The sequence below is a fragment of the Salvelinus namaycush genome, chromosome 32, assembly GCF_016432855.1.
Source record: "Salvelinus namaycush isolate Seneca chromosome 32, SaNama_1.0, whole genome shotgun sequence".
Lineage (NCBI taxonomy): Eukaryota > Metazoa > Chordata > Actinopteri > Salmoniformes > Salmonidae > Salvelinus > Salvelinus namaycush.
The window spans coordinates 22,951,707-22,972,000 of NC_052338.1; the positions used below are offsets into that span (position 1 = coordinate 22,951,707).

General features: G+C 42.9%; 1 protein-coding gene across 5 annotated transcripts in view; it reads right to left on the reverse strand.

The window, feature by feature from the left end:
• The window catches only part of ptk2aa (protein tyrosine kinase 2aa), a 168,649-nt gene extending 148,355 nt beyond the window's left edge, over nt 1-20,294 (reverse strand). For all 5 annotated transcript variants that reach the window (XM_038972168.1, XM_038972167.1, XM_038972166.1 and 2 more), the window contains exon 1: nt 20,127-20,294. The gene's annotated coding sequence lies outside the window, so the exon portion shown is untranslated. The remainder of the gene's footprint in view (nt 1-20,126) is intronic.

The window sequence follows — 20,294 nt, forward strand, 5'->3', positions numbered from 1 at the left end:
TCTGTCAGACCTGGTCCTTGACAGTATATCTCAGTAAGACAAAAATAATGGTGTTCCAAAAAAGGTCCAGTTGCCAGGACCACGAAGACAAATTCCATCTTGACACCGTTGCCCTTGAGCACACAAAAAACAATACGGACTTCAGCCTAAACATCAGCATAAAAGCTAACTTCCACAAAGCTGTGAGCGATCTGAGAGACAAGGCAAGAAGGTCCTTCTACGCCATCAAAAGGAACAAAGTTCAACATCCCAATTAGTCAAAGCTTTTCTATGTACAGACTTAGTGAGCATAGCTTTGCTATTGAGAGAGGCCGCCGCAGGCAGACCTGGCTCAAGAGAAGACAGGCTTTGTGCACACTGCCCACAAAATGAGGTGGAAACTGAGCTGCACTTCCTAACCATATTAGAGACACATGATGTATTTTACTCAGATTACACAGACCCACAAAGAATTTGAAAACAAATCCAATTTTTATAAACTCCCATATCTATTAGGTGAAATACAAGTTTGCAATCACAACAGCAAGATATGTGACCTGTTGCCACAAAAAACGGGTAACCAGCGAAAAAAACACCATTGTAAATACAACCCATATTCATTTTTTATTTTCCCTTTTGTACTTTAACTATTTGCACATTGTTACAACACTGTAAATAGCCATAATATGACATTTTAAATGTCTCTATTCGTTTGAAACTTGTGAGTGTAATGTTTACTGTTAATATTTATTGTTTATTTCACTTTTGTTTATTATCTATTTCACTTGCTTTGGCAATGTAAACATGCTTCCCATGCCAATAAAGCGTTTTGAAATTAATTGAGAGAGAAACAGAGAGAGAAAGAGAGAGAGATTGAGAGAGAGAAAGAGGAGAGGAGAGAAGAGAGAGAGATTGAGAGAGAGAAAGAGGAGAGAAGAGAGAGAAAGAGAGAGAGATTGAGAGAGAGAAAGAGAGGAGAGAAGAGAAGAGAGAGAGAGATTGAGAGAGAGAAAGGAGAGGAGAGAAGAGAAGAGAGAGAAAGCTAAATGGGACCAGTGGTGACAGTACAGGGGGGGTGGCAGATATGACAGAGCCTCACTGAGCTTCCTTATCTTCCCTCACACCTGCTGGAATTCCACAGGCTGGCAGCAACCTTGCATCGTGTACCGTACGCTATGACAGCCTACGAGTTTCACCACCCCTACCTGCTCACTGCTTAGCCAACAAAATTCAACTGAGAAATGGGGGGAGAAGATGCTGAGGAAATAGAAATGGGCTCGCCATGAAACGGACTCAAGAGTGATTGTGAACACGTCTAACTACTGCACATATGCCTATAACCAGGAAAGGATTTGTTGCCGAATAACAAACCTTTTAGAGCCGCTGGGCTATAAGGGCATGTTACAAAGTACAAATCAGCTACAGTGCTGGTTCGTGACAGATATGAAGGAGTTGTGATAAACGTAAAGCAGGCCAGGCAGCCTCTTGTGCATGAATATCTATTGACCTTTAAATATCACGGTTGCGTCATAAATGCAGACCTGCCAACCTCGAAGTGTACCACTTCAGCCCGGCGGCGGCACGCGTGTGACAACCCACACTGCTCAGGCAAATTTATATTTTTTTGTCTAATAATGATGTTGGCAGAAGACTGTCTCAGTAGGATCGGAAGGCTATAGACTACTTGGTACTTGGTAATTCAGTAACTAACTAGAAATACGTTTAAATGTACAATCGGGGGTGTAATCATTAGTCCAAACAGTTGCAAAACGGAACATTTTGCAACTAAAATGAGTTTCTCTTGGACAAATTCAGTTAAGTTCCTCCCTGTTTTGTTCCGTTTGCTTTAGTTTTAGAAATATTGTATTTGATCCTAAATAAAATTGAGGTGGTCTCAAAGACACACTTTCCCATTTTTCTAGGTTAAATTTAGGGGTAATGACTATTTTAATTAATAGGTGTCTTTATGGGGATAGTTTAGTGAAAATGTAAACTGGCTTCTTCTTCATTTTGATTCAGGAGAACATTCTGAATAAGTAAATTACTGGATGCAATGTAGTAGTGTATCTTACTACAGGCTATTTGGAATATGAAACAACTGAACTAGGCCTGTATGAGCTTGTTGCAGATCTCCATCCCTGACCTCATCCATCAAGCTAGGTCTGACTACTAGGCGACCATTTATTCAACATGCCATGTTGTCATTGGGGAATTGACAACTATCATATCATTAGCAGCCTACTGTTGACATACAGCTATATCAAGAGGACCGATAAAGAACTGATTAATTAACATAAGTGTACTAATCCATAACAATCTAACATGACTTCCTGTGAAGGACGGTATGATCAGCGTAACACTGCACGTTTCCTTGCGCCACAGTGCGTTGGTGCCTATTACCGTTGCAGAAATCAAAGCATATGCAGGCAAGAAACCGTTCTCACTTCGTTGACTGAACACTGTAGGTAGCTAACTACCTTCATTGTGATGACGCCTTAGCTAAGGAGCCAACTACGAAATATTGGTTGTGCTGAATACATACAATTTTGGAAAATGTATTTGAAAACAGTTTGTTCTCTAATTTTCCCGAGCCTTTTCCTTCACACATCAATGGTGTCAACGGACAAAGTGGAGGCTGCTATCCAGCTCGAGGGACGGAAACAGAACTGCAGGGGGGCAGCCCAGAGCGGAGAGCTAGAGATTTTTACTCCTTGCCAAAGTCATCTGATTGGCTCAGCTCCAACTTTAGACAGTCGAGTCAAAAACCCCAATGTGCCAACTAGAAGCCTATTTTAGGGTAGTTATTCGTACCTGCGCAATTTGACCTCAAATTGTGTGCATGGTACGCATAATTTGTGCAAGTTGGCAGGTCTGCAAATGGCACACTATTCCTTTTAAAGTGTACTACTTTGGACCAGAGCCATTTGGGCTCTGGTCAAAAGTAGTGCACTGTATAGGGAATAGGAAGCCATTTGGGAAACACATACAGTATCAGTCAAAAGTTTGGATGCACCTTTTCATTCAAGGGGTTTTTCTTAATTTGTACTATTTTCGACATTGTAGAATAATAGTGAAGACACCAAAACTATGAAATATCACATAGGGAATCATGTAGTAAGCAACAAAAATGTATTTTCTATTTTAGATTCTTCAAAGTAGCCACCCTTTGCTTGATGACAGCTTTGCACACACTTGGCATTCTCTCAACCAGCTTCGTGAGGTAGTCACCTGTAATGCTTTTCAATTAACAGGTGTGCCTTGTTAAAAGTTAATTTGTGGAATTTCTTTCCTTCTTAATGCATTTGAGCCAATCAGTTGTGTTGTGACAAGGTAGGGGTGGTATATAGAAGATGGCCCTACTTGGTAAAAGACCAAGTTCATATTATAGCAAGAACAGCTCAAATAAGCAAAGAGAAACGACAGTCCATCATTACTTTAATAAATGAAGGTCAGTCAATACGAAAAATGTCAAGAACTTTGAAAGTTTCTTCAAGTGCAGTTGCAAAAAACATCAAATGCTGTGATGAAACTGGCTCTCATGAGGACCACCACAGGAAAGGAAGACCCAGAGTTACCTCTGCTGCAGAGGATAAGTTCATAAGAGTTACCAGCCTCAGAAATTGCAGACCAAATAAATGCTTCACAGAGGTCAAGTAACAGACATATCTCATCTCAACATCAACTGTTCAGAGGAGACTGCGTGAATCAGGCCTTCATGGTCAAATTGCTGCAAAAGAAAACACTACTAAAGGACACCAATAAAAAGAAGAGACTTGCTTGGGCCAAGAAACACGAGCAATGGACATTAGATGGGTGGAAATCTGTCCTTTGGTCTGATGAGTCCAAATTTGAGATTTTTGGTTCCAACCGCTGTGTCTTTGTGAGACGCAGAGTAGGTAAACGGATTATCTCCGCTTGTGTGGTTCCCACCGTGAAGCATGGAGGCAGTGTGATGATGTGGGGGGTGCTTTGCTGGTGACACTGTCAGTGATTTATTTAGAATTCAAAGCACACTTAACCAGCATGGCTACCACAGCATTCTGCAGCGATACGCCATCCCATCAGGTTTGCGCTTAGTGGGACTCTCATTTGTTTTTCAACATGACAATGACCCAACACACCTCCAGGCTGTGTAAGGGCTATTTGACCAAGAAGGAGAGTAATGGAGTGCTGCATCAGATGGACCTGGCCTCCACAATCACCCTACCTAAAACCAAATGAGATGGATGAGTTGGACCGCAGAGTGAAGGTTACTTTTGGTTACTACATGATTCCAGATGTGTTATTTCATAGTTTTGATGTCTTCACTAATATTCTACAATGTAGAAAATAGTAAAAAATAAAGAAAAACCCTTGAATGAGTGGGTGTGTCCAAACTTTTGACTGGTACTGTATAAGGCTGTGACGGTCATGGAATTTTGGATGATGGTTATTGGTCAGCAAAATGATGGGGCGGCAGAGTAGCCTAGTGTGTTGGACTAGTAACCGAAAGGCTGCAAGTTCAAATCCCCGAGCTGACAATGTACAAATCTGTCGTTCTGCCCCTGAACAGGCAGTTACCCACTGTTCCTAGGCCGTCATTGTAAATAAGAATTTGTTCTTAACTGACTTGCCTAGTTAAATAAAGGTAAAAAATAAATTGCGGTCACTGTTATAATTGTTGCACATTTTCTCCTCTCCTGACTGCACGTGCTGCAGGAAGGGGAGTGTTCCCTAGGTACCCAAAGAATAATTTGCTAGAACACCTTGCTTGTTTCAGCAAGGAGCAACAAAGTTTCATCACTTTGTAAAGAGTCGATGTAACCGTGGAAACGGACTCAACTGCACGAATGCCTGGCTGTACAGTTTTCAGTCAGCTGTTCACTCAAAATGATTATTATGATTTTTACGGTTATGAAGGTTATTTTATTTTCATGACGGACTTCATCCATAATCGTCTGTTACCCAATTATACAGTAATAACACACACAGGCTGTTTAAAGCATCACAAACAGGCAAAGGATCAATCTAGTGACTAAGCATAACAGTAGCTAGGCTAATGTTTCCATTTAACAATGTTCAGTACCTGGAATAGAGCATAGTACATATTCTGATGCATACATTCTCAACTCATCACCGTTATACCTCAATCAAAATGACGTAACCGTAAAGATCTCTGTGTGACTATGTCAAGGCAACAAAAGGGATTTCTAGTTGATGCTGCGGCTTTCCAGACTACTCAACTCTGCCTACAAAAATACTACTTTAATCCATCCTAGAAAAACACATCTGTGCCATCAAACCTCTGAAAATTGTTTCTTTCCATTTTTTTCTCTTCTGTCATGACCCAGAATAACGTCAGGAAAAGAGCCCAACTCTTGTCTTGTGTGGGATGGATGGATGGCACACAGTGGACTGAGGAGCTAGAGCAAGAGAGCGGGAGAGAAATGGAAAGGGAAAGAGATGGAAAGGGAGAGAGGGAGAGATTGAGAGGAAGAGACATGGAAAGAAAGTGGTGGAAAGGGAGAGTGATGGAAAGGGAGAGAGGGAGAGAGATGGAAAGGGAGTGAGGTGGAAAGGGAGAGAGACGGAAAGGGAGAGAGACGGAAAGGGAGAGAGACGGAAAGGGAGAGAGACGGAAAGGGAAAGAGACGGAAAGGGAGACTGGAAGAGATGGACAGGGAGAGAGGGAAAGGAACAGAGATGGAAAGGGAGAGAGATGGAAAGGGAGAGATGGAGAGAGAGTGACTATGTTTACTACTGGTCAAAAGAGAAACATACTTACAGCGCCTTCAGAAAGTATTCAGACCCCTTGATTTTTCCACATTTTGTTACATTTCAGCCTTATTCTAAAAAGGATTCATAGTTTTTTCCCCCTCAATAATCTTCAACGAATACCACATAATGACCCCAAAAAACTGAAATATCACATTTACATAACTATTCAGACCCTTTACTCAGTACTTTGTTGAAGCGCCTTTGACAGCGATTACAGCCTCGAGTCTTATTGACTATGACGCTACAAACTTGGCACACCTGTATTTAGGGAGTTTTTCCCCATTCTTCTCTGCAGATCCTCTCAAGCTCTGTCAGGTTAGATGGGGAGCGTCGCTGCACAGCTTTTTTCAGGTCTCTCCAGAGATGTTCGATTGGGTTCGAGTCCGCGCACTGGCTGGGCCACTCAAGGACATTCAGAGACTTGTCCTGAAGCCACTCCTGCGTTGTCTTGACTGTGTGGTTAGGGTCATTGTCATGTTGGAAGATGAACCTTCGCCCCAGTCTGAGGTCCTGAGCAGATGTTCATTAAGGATCTCTCTGTACTTTGCTCCGTTCATCTTTCCCTCGAGCCTGACTAGTCTCCCAGTCCCTGCCACTGAAAAACATCTTCACAGCATGATGCTGTCCCAACCATGCTTTACCGTAGGGAGGGTGTCAGGTTTCCTCCAGACATGACACTTGGCATTCAGGCCAAATAGTTTAATCTTGGTTTCATCAGACCAGAGAATCTTGTTTCTCCTGGTCAGAGTCATTTAGGTGCCTTTTGGCAAACTCCAAGCGGGCTGTCATGTGCCTTTTATTGAGGAGTGGGTTCCTTCTGGCCACTCTATCATAAAGGCCTGATTGGTGTAGTGCTGCAGAGATGGTTGTCCTTATGAAAAGGTTCTCCCATCTCCATAGAGGAACTCTGGGGCTCTGTCAGAGTGACCATTGGGTTCTTGGTCACCTCCCTGACCAAGGCCCTTCTCCGCCGATTGCTCAATTTGGCCGGGCGGCCAGCTCTAGGAAGAGTCTTGGTGGTTCCAAACTTCTTCAATTTTAAGAGTGATGGAGGCCACTGTGTTCTTGGGGACCTTCAATGCTGCAGAAATCTTTTGGTACACTTCCCCAGATCTGTGCCTCGACTCAATCTTGTCTCGGAGCTCTACGGACAATTCCGTCGACCTCATGGCTTGGTTTTGCTCTAACATGCACTGTCAACTATGAGACCTTATATAGACAGGTGTGTGCCTTTCCAAATCTTGTCCAATCAATTGAATTTACCACAGGTGGACTCCAATCTAGTTGTAGAAATATCTTAAGAATGATCAATGGAAACAGGATGCACCTGAGCTCATTTTAGAGTCTCATAGCAAAGGGTCTGAATACTTATGTTTTATATTTTATACATTTGCAAAACATTTGAAAAACCTGTTTTCGCTTTGTCATTATGGTGTATTGTGTGTAGATTGATGAGGTAAAACATGTATTTCATCCATTTTAGAATAAGGATGTAATGTAACAAAATGTGGAACAAGTCAAGGGCTCTGAATACTTTCCGAATGCACTGTACTACAGTACAACTGTATGAAAACTATTAGAAGTCAAATTCAAAAAACAAGAATGCTTGTGTAGAATGCCTTGCCACTGCCAATATAATATATATATATATTTTTTTAAATGAAGATGTAACGCATTCCAGTTTTGGCCGACCACAACATTCTGCTCATAGTTCTCCAACCAGCCTGGATAAATGTCAGTGAGGAATAGTTGGGCTAAGAGAGTCAGTGTGTTTATCCCATCTTGTATTGCTGTTCAAAACATCTAAACCTAGATGCCCAGGGATACACTCAACCCTGATCCAGACAGACAGCATGACAGTGAGACTCACCCCTGATCCAGACAGCATGACAGTGAGACTCAACCCTGATCCAGACAGGCAGCATGACAGTGAGACTCAACCCTGATCCGGACAGACAGCATGACAGTGAGACTCACCCCTGATCCGGACAGACAGCATGACAGTGAGACTCACCCCTGATCCAGACAGACAGCATGACAGTGAGACTCACCCCTGATCCAGACAGGCAGCATGACAGTGAGACTCAACCCTGATCCAGACAGACAGCATGACAGTGAGACCCACCCCTGATCCAGACAGACAGCATGACAGTGAGACTCAACCCTGATCCAGACAGGTAGCATGACAGTGAGACTCACCCCTGATCCAGACAGACAGCATGACAGTGAGGCTGGGTAGACCTTACCTTCCAGTAGAATGCACGGTGTGAAAAGTTCTGAGAAGCCAGGCAGCTCGCTAAAGATAGTCTAGACACATTCAGTACAGGTCTCAAGTGTCTGACTGACCACCTGAGCCTTCCTCTATGGCCTCTCACTGTCCCAAATAGCCTATATCCTGACTGCAGGTGAGACAGTACACGACCCCGTCCCGATCTAGGCGAAGCAATGGCTATTGTCTTTCCATTACAGCCGGAAGTCACTTTGCAATGGTCTTCCATGTAAAAAAACAAATGTGCCTACACACTATAGAAGCTTTCCTTCACTGTGCCTACTGTAACCTGCCCTGCCCTCTTCTATGTACGAAAATATATGTGACTGCCTACTGTATATTGTCTTCTATTTACCTTTAGAGGGAGTTGACATACAGGGTTAGTGCTGCATATGTGACGGCTAAACATGCAAAAAGAAATGGTAGTGGGGGTAGTGCGTATATCTCTCACCAGTTACCCAGGCTACACTGTGGTCCCTGATGTGCTCTGCATAGATCTTCATCTCCTGGATGGAAGAGAATGGCTGGCAGACAAACCTGGCTTTGTTTGTTTTCCTCTTCCGGTCCTTGATCCTGCCTGCTAAGGCCACAGCAGGCCGAGCCAGGGGAGTGTTCACTAGGCCAGGACACACCGTAGCTAAATGATTTGCAATGGGAAACGAACATATATGGTGTTAGAAGTAGTGCACTATGTAGGGAATAGGGTTCCATTTGGGACGCACCCAGAAAGAACACTGGAACCTTTAGCTTGAGGAGAAACATAGTCAGGGTAGTGGAGGCTAGTGGAGGTAAGTGGAGGCTAGTGGAGGCTAGCGAAGGGTAGTAGTTTGGGTTCACTTTAGCTCCCCCATCTCCTTCCTCTGCCATTTTAGCCCCTTTACAAAGAAACCACTCATGGAAAAAGACCTGGAAGTTGTTAGATTTGTTTATGTTCATTGAGGTTGATTAAATGTGTACCAGGATTAACTGTACTGTATTAATCTAAACCAATAAGCACAAAACTATGCCCAGGGGCATTCAGACCATGGACATGTGGAACCATTTTTCTTTCAGAAACATTAAGAGAATGATTTGAATGGAAAGAGTAGTAGCAACTTCCCCATAATGCTCAAAGCACACCACAGGACTACAAACATAAATCAAAAATGTCTAACCACTGTAACGTTGTCCTCGCCACCAGTCAAAGGTGATGCTTTGACTTACAGCCGTATAATATTAGTAGCAAGACTGTATGTTAAATGCATTATTAATGGATTCAAACTAAAGGTCAAAAACACCTCATCTCCCAGACACTGCAGAAGCCCAGAGCTACAATGGCACCATATTCCCTACAAAGTGCCATACTTTTGACCAGAGGGTGCCTATGGGTGCCATTTAGGACACAGGCCAGGTCTGAATGTCTAAAAGCCAATTTATGGTTGATCCAAAAATTTGGTCGGAGGCTCCGTATGGAGGGTGTGACGCGATTGCTGAGCCTCTGGAGGCTTGTGGAGGCCGTATTGACCTCCGTACCACATCGCTGTGCGCCTCTCAAATTTTGTAACAACGCGGAGGGCATAGCTCCGCATAGCTCCGCATTGACATGATTGGTTGATGGTAGGTGGGGGAGGTACGTCCTGTATAAACACAGTCACTTCCTTGACAACTTCCTTCACAATAGCTCTGCTGTGCTTGACTAAGCGCAAGAAGTATGAAAGCCCTGAAGTCTGCGGAGCCTGCATCGCAGTTAATGCTATACGGCCACTTGACCATTCAGAGCTTTTAATACATGTAACAGTACGCCACTGTCTGGTCAGGTGTGTTCAACTGATTCATCCACCCACTCAGTTACATATAATATACTGTCCAAACACATCATATATATATATATATTAGAGGTCGACCGATTATGATTTTTCAACGCCGATACCGATACCGATTATTGGAGGACCCCAAAAAAAGCCGATACCGATTAATAGGCCGATTGTTTTACATTTAGTTGTAATAATGACAATTACAACAATACTGAATGAACACTTTTATTTTAACTTGATATAATACATCAATAAAATAAATGTAGCCTCAAATAAATAATGAAACATGTTCAATTTGGTTTAAATAATGCAAAAACAAAAGTGTTGGAGAAGAAAGTAAAAGTGCAATATGTGCCGTGTAAAAAAGCTAACGTTTAAGTTCCATGCTCAGAACATGAGAACATATGAAAGCTGGTGGTTCCTTTTAACATGAGTCTTCAATATTCCCAGGTAAGAAGTTTTAGGTTGTAGTTATTATAGGAATTATAGGACTATTTCTCTCTATACCATTTTTATTTCATATACCTTTGACTATTGGATGTTCTTATAGGCACTATAGTATTGCCAGTGTAACAGTATAGCTTCCGTCCCTATCTGGGCTCGAACCAGGAACACATCGACAACAGCCGCCCTCGAAGCATCGTTACCCATCGCTCCACAAAAGCCACGGCCCTTGCAGAGCAAGGGGAACAACTACTCCAAGTCTCAGAGCGAGTGACGTCACCGATTGAAACGCTATTAGCGCGCACCCCGCTAACTAGCTAGCCATTTCACATCGGTTACACCAGCCTAATCTCGGGAGTTGATAGGCTTGAAGTCATAAACAGCTCAGTGCTTGAAGCATTGCGAAGAGCTGCTGGCAAACGCATGAAAGTGCTGTTTGAATGAATGCTTACGAGCCTGCTGCTGCCTACCATCGCTCAGTCAGACTGCTCTATCAAATATCAAATCATAGACTTAAGTATAACATAATAACACACAGAAATACGAGCCTTTGGTCATTGATATGGTCGAATCTGGAAACGATCATTTCGAAAACAAAACGTTTATTCTTTCAGTGAAATACGGAACCGTTCCGTATTTTATCTAACGGGTGGCATCCCCAAGTCTAAATATTGCTGTTCCATTGTACAACCTTCAATGTTATGTCATTATTATGTACAATTCTGGCAAATTAATTACGGTCTTTGTTAGGAATAAATGGACTTCACACAGTTCAAACGAGCCAGGCGGCCCAAACTGCTGCATATACCCTGACTGCTTGCACGGAACGCAAGAGAAGTGACAAAATTTTCCCTAATTATAAGAAATTCATGTTAGCAGGCAATATTAACTAAATATGCTGGATTAAAAATATATACTTGTGTACTGATTTTAAAGAAAGGCATTGATGTTTATGGTTAGGTTTGGTGCAACGACAGTGCTAAATCATCACCCGTTTGGTGAAGTAGGCTGTGATTCGATGAGAAATTAACAGGCACCGCATCGATTATATGCAACGCAGGACACGCTAGATAAACTAGTAATATCAACCATGTGTAGTTAACTAGTGATTATGTTAAGATTGATTGTTTTTTATAAGATAAGTTTAATGCTAGCTAGCAACTTACCTTGGCTTCTTGCTGCCCTCGCGTACCAGGTAGTCAGCCTGCCATGCAGGCTCCTCGTGGAGTGCAATGTAAGGCAGGTGGTTAGAGCGTTGGACTAGTAACCGGAAGGTTGCAAAAACGAATCCCCAAGAGGAAAATCTGTCATTCTGCCCCTGAACAAGGCAGTTAACCCCCCGTTCCTAGGCCTTCATTGAAAATAAGAATGTGTTCTTAACTGACTTGCGTAGTTAAATAAAGGTGTTAAAAAAAAAAAAATCTGCCAAATCAGTGTCCAAAAATACCGATTTCCGATTGTTATGAAAACTTGAAATCGGCCCTAATTAATCGGCCATTCCGATTAATCGGTCGACCTCTAATATATATATATATATATATATACACTGCTCAAAAAAATAAAGGGAACACTTAAACAACACAATGTAACTCCAAGTCAATCACACTTCTGTGAAATCAAACTGTCCACTTAGGAAGCAACACTGATTGACAATACATTTCACATGCTGTTGTGCAAATGGAATAGACAACAGGTGGAAATTATAGGCAATTAGCAAGACACCCCCAATAAAGGAGTGGTTCTCAAAGGACCACTTCTCAGTTCCTATGCTTCCTGGCTGATGTTTTGGTCACTTTTGAATGCTGGCGGTGCTTTCACTCTAGTGGTAGCATGAGACGGAGTCTACAACCCACCCAAGTGGCTCAGGTAGTGCAGCTCATCCAGGATGGCACATCAATGCGAGCTGTGGCAAGAAGGTTTGCTGTGTCTATCAGCGTAGTGTCCAGAGCATGGAGGCGCTACCAGGAGACAGGCCAGTACATCAGGAGACGTGGAGGAGGCCGTAGGAGGGCAACCACCCAGCAGCAGGACCGCTACCTCCGCCTTTGTGCAAGGAGGAGCAGAAGGAGCACTGCCAGAGCCCTGCAAAATGACCTCCAGCAGGCCACAAATGTGCATGTGTCTGCTCAAACGGTCAGAAACAGACTCCATGAGGGTGGTATGAGGGCCCGACGTCCACAGGTGGGGGTTGTGCTTACAGCCCAACACCGTGCAGGACGTTTGGAATTTGCCAGAGAACACCAAGATTGGCAAATTCGCCACTGGCGCCCTGTGCTCTTCACAGATGAAAGCAGGTTCACACTGAGCACATGTGACAGATGTGACAGAGTCTGGAGACGCCGTGGAGAACGTTCTGCTGCCTGCAACATCCTCCAGCATGACCGGTTTGGCGGTGGGTCAGTCATGGTGTGGGGTGGCATTTCTTTGGGGGGCCGCACAGCCCTCCATGTGCTCGCCAGAGGTAGCCTGACTGCCATTAGGTACCGAGATGAGATCCTCAGACCCCTTGTGAGACCATATGCTGGTGCGGTTGGCCCTGGGTTCCTCCTAATGCAAGACAATGCTAGACCTCATGTGGCTGGAGTGTGTCAGCAGTTCCTGCAAGAGGAAGGCATTGATGCTATGGACTGGCCCGCCCGTTCCCCAGACCTGAATCCAATTGAGCACATCTGGGACATCATGTCACGCTCCATCCACCAACGCCACGTTGCACCACAGACTGTCCAGGAGTTGGCGGATGCTTTAGTCCAGGTCTGGGAGGAGATCCCTCAGGAGACCATCCGCCACCTCATCAGGAGCATGCCCAGGCGTTGTAGGGAGGTCATACAGGCACGTGGAGGCCACACACACTACTGAGCCTCATTTTGACTTGTTTTAAGGACATTACATCAAAGTTGGATCAGCCTGTAGTGTGGTTTTCCACTTTAATTTTGAGTGTGACTCCAAATCCAGACCTCCATGGGTTGATAAATTTCATTTCCATTGATCATTTTTGTGTGATTTTGTTGTCAGCACATTCAACTATGTAAAGAAAAAAGTATTTAATAAGAATATTTCATTCATTCAGATCTAGGATGTGTTATTTTAGTGTTCCCTTTATTTTTTTGAGCAGTGTATATATATATATACACACACAGAGTTCAGAAAACATTAGGAACACCATCCTAATATTGAGTTACACCCCCTTTTCCCTCAGAACAACCTCAATTCGTCGAGGCAAGGTGTCGAAAGCGTTCCACAGGGATTCAGGCCGGTTGACTCCAATGCTTCCCACAGTTGTGTCAAGTTGGCTGGATGTCCTTCGGATGGTGGGCCATTCTTAATACACATGGGAAACTGTTGAGCGTGAAAAACCCAGTTCTTCAACCACTCATACCGGTGCGCCTGGCACCTTCTACCATAGCCCGTTCAAAGGCACTTAAATCTTTTGTCTTGCTCATTCACTCTCCAAATGGCACACATACACAATCCATGTCTCAATTGTCTCAAGGCTTAAAAATCCTTCTTTAACCTGTCTTCTCCCCTTCATCTACACTGATTGAAGTGGATTTAACAAGTGACATCAATAAGGGATCATAGCTTCACCTGGATTCACCTGGTCAGTCTATGTTATGGAAAGAGCAGGTGTTCCTAATGTTTTTTATTTTTTTATTTTTTTACACATTAATTCAAAATGAAAAGCTGAAATGTCTTGAGTCAATAAGTATTCGACCCCTTTATTATGGCAAGCCTAAATAAGGTCAGGAGTACACATTTGCTTATCAAGTCATATAGTAAGTTGCAATAAGTGTTTAACATGATTTTTGAACGACTACCTCATCTCTGTACAACACACATATAATTATCTAATGTCCCTCAGTCGAGCAGTGAATTTCAAACACAGATTCAACCACAAAGACCAGGTAGGTTATCCAATGCCTCGCAAAGAACGGCACCTATTGGTAGATGGGTATACATTTTTTTATAGTAGACACTGAATATCTCTTTGAGCAATACAATACAATATCAATACACCCAGTCACTAAAAAGATACAGGCGTCCTTCCTAACTCAGTTGCCGGAGAGGAAAGAAACCGCTCAGGGATTTCACAATGAGGCCAATGGTGACTTTAAAACAGTTACAGAGTTTAATTGCTGTGATAGGAGAAAACTGAGGATGGATCAACAATATTATAGTTACTCCACAATACTAATCTAAATGACACAGTAAAAAGAAGGAAGCCTGTACAGAATAAAAATATTACAAAACTTGCATCCTGTTTGCATCAAGGCACTAAAGTAATATTGCAAAAATAATTGGCAAAGCAATTAACTTTTTGTCCTGAATACAAAGTGTTATGTTTGGGACAAATCAAATACAACACATTACTGAGTACCACTCTCTATATTTTCAAGCATAGTGGGAGCTGCATTATGTTATGGGTGTGCTTATAATTAAGGACAGGGAAGTTATTGAGGAGAAAAAAAGCACAGGCAAAATCCTAGAGGAAAACCTGGTTTAATCTGTTTTCCAACAGACACTGGGAGACTAATTCACCTTTTGTAACGCACTTCTATAGTGGGTGGTAGTGGGTGCGGAGTCAGGCGCAGGGAACAGAGGGTAAAGGACAATTGTTTTTTATTCCGGCGCAGGAAAACGGTCACGCCAAAACACCAGGCGCATAACAAAGACCGACCCAAAAACAGGACCCAACCAGTCCGGAGAAAAACAAGAAAATCGCACAACCACAAACACGAACACAGGAAATAAGCCCGCACAAAAGCCGGCGGGCATCACCGGCTTAAATAGCCCAACTAAAACCTAAACAAGAAACAGGTGTAACCAATAAGACAAAACCAACAGAAAAGGGAGAAGGGATCGGTGGCAGCTAGTAGGCCGGTGACGACGACCGCCGAGCGCCGCCCGAACAGGAAGAGGAGCCACCTTCGGTGGGAGTCGTGACACCTTTCAGCAGGACAATAACCTAAAACGCAAGGCCAAATCTACACTGGAGTTGCTTGCCAAGAACAGAGTGAATGTTCCTGAGTGGCAAAGTTGACTTAAATCTACTTGAAAATCTATGGTAAGACTTGAAAATGGCTGTCTTGTAATGATCAACTATAAACTTGACAGAGCTTGAAGAATTTTAAAAACAATAATGGGCTCCCGAGTGGGGCAGTGGTCTAAGGCACTGCATCTCAGTGCTAGAGGCATCACTACAGACCCCCTGGTTTAAATCCAGGCTGTATCACAACCGGCTGTGATTGGGAGTCCCATAGTGCGGCACACAATTTGCCCAGCGTCGTCCGGGTTTGGCCAGTGTAGGCCGTCATTGTAAATAAGAATTTGTTGTTAACTGACTTGCCTGGTTAAATAAAGGTTAAATTTAAAAAGATAATGTGCAAATATTGAACAATCCAGGTGTACAAAGCTCTTAGAGACTTACAAAGAAAGACTCACAGCTGTAATCACTGCCAAAGGTGATTTTATCATGTATTGACTCAGGGGTGTGAATACTTATGTCAATTATATATTTCTATATTTCAATTTCAATATATCTGAAAGATTTTCTAAAAACATGTTTTCACTTTGTAATTATGGGGTATTGTGTGTAGATGGGTGAGAATATGTATTTATTCAATAGATTTTGAATTCAGGCTGTAACACAAAATGTGGAATAAGTTGAGGGGTATAAATACTTTCTGAAGACACTGTATATACAAAAGTATGAGGACGCCTTCAAATGAGTGGACTTGGCTATTTCAGCCACACCCATTGCTGACAGGTGTATAAAAATAGAGCACACAGCCATGCAATCTCCATAGACAAACATTGGTAGTAGAATGGCATTGCTGAAGAGCTCAGTGACTTTCAACGTGGCACCGTCATAGGATGCCACCTTTCCAACAAGTCAGTTCGTAAAATTTCTGCCCTACTAGAGCTGTCCCAGTCAAAGTGCTGTTATTCTGAAGTGAAAACGTCTAGGAGCAACAACAGCTCAGCCGCGAAGCAGGTCACACAAGCTCACAGAACGAGACCGCCAAGTGCTGAAACGCATAACCCGTAAAAATCGTCTGTCCTCGGTTGCAACACTCACTACCGAGTTCCAAACTGCCTCTGGAAGCACTGTCAGCACAATAACTGTTCAGCGGGGGCTTCATGAAATGGGTTTCCATGGCCGAGCAGCCACACACAAGCCTAAGATCACAATGCGCAATAACAAGCGTTGGCTGGGATGGTGTAAAGTTCGCCGCCATTGGACTTTGGAGGAGTAGACACGTGTTCTCTGGAGTGATGAATCACGCTTCACCATCTGGACAAATCTGGGTTTGGAGGATGCCAGGAGAACGCTACCTGCCCGAATGCATAGTGCCAACTGTAAAGTTTGGTGGAGGAGGAATAATGGCCTAGGGCTGTTTTTCATGGTTCGGGCTAGACCCCTTCCAGTGAAGGGAAATCTTAACGCTAGAGCATACAATGACATTCTAGACGATTCTGTGCTTCGGACTTTATGGCAACAGTTTGGGGAAGGCTCTTTCCTGTTTCAGCATGACAATGCCCCCGTGCACAAAGCGAGGTCCATACAGAAATGGTTTGTCGAGATCGGTGTGGAAGAACTGGACTGGCCTGCACAGAGCCCTGACCTCAACCCCATTGGACACCTTTGGGATGAATTGGAATGCTGACTGCGAGCCAGGCCTAATCGCCCAACATCAGTGCCCGACCTCACTAATGCTCTTGTGGCTGAATGGAAGCAAGTCCCCACAGCAATGTTGCAACATCGTGGAACGCCTTCACAGAAGATTGGAGGCTGTTATAGCAGTTAAAGGGGGGACCAACTCTATATTTATGCCCATGATTTTGGAATGACATGTTTGACGTGCAGGTGTCCACATACTACTATATTTATATTCCGGTCTCTGACATCGCTCGTTCTGATATTTCTGAATTTGGTGTGTATTCTTTTTTTAGGTATTACTGCACTGTTGGAGCTAGAAACACTAGCACTTCGCTGAACCAGCAAATCTGTGTACGTGACCAATAAACATATATTTCATTTGACAATACATCAGGTTATCCACACTGTTTTTTTTCACAATATATGGTTGTTTTTGTGTTTTTTTCCCACAGTGTAAGACAACACAATTTTCCTAATTGAGACTTAATAGAGGAAGAGAATAAAGGATTTCAAGCAGCCTCACGTAGTCATTGACTTCAATTGACAGGTCAGTCAGCCAATACAGTAATCAGTAGCCAGCATCCTCCGCACTATTCATTTAAGATTATGCTGCTAAGGCTATCACAGTACACTTTATAATATATTATAAATTGGGTGGTTCGAGCCCAGAATGCTGATTGGCTGACAGCCATGGTATATCAGACCATATACCACGGGTATGACAAAACATTTATTTTTACTGCTCTAATTACATTGGTCGTGTTTAAGAACAGCCCTTAGCCGTGGTATATTGGCCATATACCACACCCCTCCCAGGCCTTATTGCTTAATATATAATATAGTTTATAATATAGTTATAATAGAGGACGATCACACACGCAGGCATTTACATACAGACTGAAAACAACAACTGTTTTCAATCAACTCATCCATTCTCACAGAGAGAGTTCAAAGAGTTATGAATGAACACATCTATGAAACATACAACACAAGCTATGATCAGAGGGAAACTGGAGTCAATTAAACTTGGAGTGAACTGCAACATGATGCTGGCTGTGAAACCATGCTGCGGACCGAGTGGAAGCAATAAACTTGATGTTAATCTGTTATTTACGCCTCTGACCAAAGAAATGGAAATAATAATGAAACAACAAAGTGTTCAAAATGGACACAGACACACACACACACAAAGACACTCCATCTTTGTTTTGTAATTATGGTTTAGGGATCTGAGGCTGGAACTCCAACGTGTCCATTATAAATGCCAGCAGCAGAACAGACCTACTCTAAAACCTGTGTTTGTGAAACATGTTATTTACTACTGCAGCTCATCAGGTCAAAATGCAACAACAATTCACATAATAGCCACAGCTGCATCACAGCACAGCAAATCCTCTCTCTTCTCAATCTCTCACACACACACACACAATATGAAACTGCTGCTGCTGAGTAGAGGGGAAAAAGGCGTTTCCCCCCCCAGAATCCTGAGGGACAGTGTGTCTGTGTGTGTGAGGCAGCCAGGCTAGGCTGCATCCTGGAAGGCCAATCTAAAGCAGAATGCAGCAGCACAACTGGAGAACATTGTTAATTTGTCCTTCCTGTCACAGCCGCTGCTTCAGACACAGCTCCTCTTCCTCTGCAGCTAAAACAACAGTAGGCAGAATAAGGAGGAGGATGTGGAATATAACCTATGTCCGTGTGGGATCCCAACTTGCCTGAGGTGGATATGATGAGCATGGTTAAACCTAGGCCTACTCAGTGGACAATGCCACGTGTGCACGCGCACACCGACAGACACAGACACAAGCATGCATCCACGCACGTACTCACAGACACCCACCGAGTGGCCCCTGGAAGTCTTGGAATTAATTCATCAAGCAATGAATGAGTCGAATCAAAGTCGGTATGTTTCCTTTCATCCCCCCTTATTACTGCCAGCCCATTAGATTACAAACTGTACAAGTGTTTGTTTGTGTGTCATCATGAAGTCCGTATCTGTCAACACATCTGCTCTCCTGGCTCTGAAAGTGTACTTTCAAAAGTGGGGGGTCTGGTCCTGTATTTGTCAAGTGTCTCAGAGTAGGAGTTTTGATCTAGGATCAGTATTGCCTTTTAAATGTAACAATTCAGACTATTATGGACAAGGTTAACCTGATCCTAGATCAGCACTCCTACTCTGAGACACTTGATTACAGGCCCTGAGTGCAATACTGTCCCACCCTTCACTCTTTACAGAGGTTTATTGTGAGTCTCAAGCAGACAAGTAGATGTTCGGAACTTCCCTGAAAAACATTGGGATAGTCAACACGAACACAATATTATGGCAGACCAAGGTCATATGGCATATCAAAAACCGATTTCACCTTTTTGTGTGATTGTGTATACAGTATATATGAGAGAGAGAGTATGTGATATATAGACTTATTTCATAATTTATAACATGAACGTCAGACTATCCTATCACATTCACGAGTCTCTTGGATTTCGGCTAAATAAACTAAAAGTAGCCTAACAATGACAATATATGCCTGGTGGTTTACACTCAGGAGTCACTCACTGCTCCTAAAAATACAGGCCTTCACTGCACTGTAATTTAAAGGGCCTCGGGCTACGCGAAGCTTACAGTTGTAAACAGTAACAAGAATTCCACGGCAATAGTCAAATATAATGGGAGCCGTAGGCTTCGCATGGGTGTAAGTGTAGCGAATCACAAATCTTCAGGAAACACCCATAGGCTAGGCTACCTATAGTTACCACATACATCTCTCAGAAAGGTAGTCTAGATAGACTACACAAACGAAACAATAATTGAATAGACTATGCTCTAAGACTTTATGATCATATTGTGGAAACAAATGTAATATACAACCATTTCTGGAGATTCCCGAGTAATTGTTAACTAATAAATGTACAGTAACGTTACTTTCCTAAAGATGTAATCAAAGACAACCAACATTTTTTTTGTTAGCTTGAATTGGTCAACGTTACTGTTACGTGTGGCACATTATAGCGAGGAAGTATCAATTGAGCGACAACACCAATGATTGAGCATTACATTAGCAGAATAGCCATCTTCAACAGAATATTAACTGATATGGAAAATAACTTATAATTTTATGTGAAGAAAACGTCAATGTGTCGGCACAGCAAATCCTCCATCACACAGTCTTCAACTGGAAGCCGCCTACATTTTACATACAAATATAATAAACATGACTGTACTCACTTTGTCCTTTCCAATTCGCGTGTTGGATCAATTCACTTTAGTTAACCGGTTCAATTCCTCGTTTATATGTGTTTTAAATCCGTTAAAAACTGAAGTTGCTTAGCGGTTCGTGCGCTCTCCTTTCTCTGCCCACCACTTCGAGCTCGTTAAATTCTGTATATTCCCAAT